Source organism: Papaver somniferum, chromosome 1, assembly GCF_003573695.1.
Source record: "Papaver somniferum cultivar HN1 chromosome 1, ASM357369v1, whole genome shotgun sequence".
In the NCBI taxonomy this organism is placed as follows: domain Eukaryota; kingdom Viridiplantae; phylum Streptophyta; class Magnoliopsida; order Ranunculales; family Papaveraceae; genus Papaver; species Papaver somniferum.
In genome coordinates, this window is record NC_039358.1 from 182,808,308 (window position 1) to 182,810,121 (window position 1,814).

The window sequence follows — 1,814 nt, forward strand, 5'->3', positions numbered from 1 at the left end:
CTTTATTCGAGTAGATCAAAATCGATTTTGCCTCAATTGTGTCTTGTATACTAATATGAGAATATAAACAATTGAACAACTCTATAACTGGTTTCATTTGAGTCATTTGAACTAGTTGTGGTTAAGATGAATAAGGTTGATATGAAAGTGTTCATATGGATAACTTCGTTAACTATTGTTGAGCCAACAAGGTGCACACGTTTAGGTACGGTTACTCATATCTAAACGAAGTCACTTTTCATTTGCCTGTAACAAGCTAAGTTCGATCTAACGGTTGAAAGATATTAGCTTGAGTCTAATCAGGTTTTCATATAATGGTGAATATTGAATGCTTTGTTACCAAGGTAGCATTGATTGCAAACCCTGATTTGGAAGACTATATAAAGGAGACCTCTAGCAACTGGGAAAATTAATCCTCACACCTCATGTGTGATACTAGTTGCGACTAGAGTCGTATCTCCTTTAACCTTAGGTTTTTATCGAAACCATGTAAGTTAACGACTTGAAGACTTCGTTGGGATTGTGAAGCCAGGCCCAACTATTGTCGCTGTAGTTGCGTGTTATGATCTTGCCTTGTTCTATCGTATTAAGTACTATCTTCTCTAAAATTTTCTCGAGATTGATTATCCGATAGGCAAGATAAAAAGTAGTCACAAAAATTTTCGTCTCATCGTTTGTGATTTCACAATATCTTGTTTCGCTACCATACGATTAAGATTATTGTGAGGTGATTGATATTTCTAGTTTTTTCATCGGGAATATAAGTATGGTATATCAATTGGTTCCTGTTCACCTTGATTTATCAAAAGACGGAACAAAACTCATAGGTTTATCTGTGGGAGACAGATTTATCTATTCTATAGACTTTTATGTGTGAGACATATTGGTTTATCAAGTCTTCGAATTTGGGTCGTAGAAACTCTTAGTTGTGCGTGAGATCAACTAAGGGAATCAAGTGCGCAGAATCCGGCGTGGTTCTATAGGCGTAAGGAACGCGACTGTACCTTGATCAGTGTGAGATTGATTAGGGATCAACTACATTCCAGTCCGAAGTTAACTTGGAGTAGGCTAATGTCTGTAGCGGCTTAATACAGTGTGGTGTTCAAATCTGGACTAGTCCTGGGGTTTTTCTGCATTTGTGGTTTCCTCGTTAACAAAAATTCTGGTGTCTATGTTATTTCTTTTCCGCATTATATTTTTTTATATAATAGAAATATCACAGGTTGTGCGTTAAGTTCAATCAGTTCTTGAATCCGGCCTTTGGGTTGTTGATTGAATTGATTGACACTTGGATATTGGTTTGTGATACCGTCCAAGTTATTTCTCTTATTCAATCAGGCTCGCAAATTCCTATTTGTTTGATTGTAGATTGAATTGAGAAATCGAGATACAAACTCTTGGATATATTTCCATTGATTGAGTCTGAGTGTCTAGTTGATTCTCTAGGAATTATATCGCAATTGTCCATACAGATTGCTAAGAGAAATATTGGGTGTGGTTGTTAGACCCCCGCTTTTTCAATTGGCATCAGAGCAGGCAAACACGTTCAAGATCTTATAAGTATGTGTTTGTAGCGATCTGACTCTATGGACACTAGTGCTATCTCTGATAAACGCATCACCAGAGACAAAAGTTCTGTTTCGTTAAAATCTATTAAAGAGAAAGGTTCCTCTATCTCTAATTTAGATGAACATTATGTTCAAACGAAACATGATTGCACTGATATGTGTTTTCCAGATTAACTTTCGAACGAGTCTAACTCTGTTGAAGAAAGTAATGCAGCCAAAGTGATAGACGCACTTATGTGTCTAATT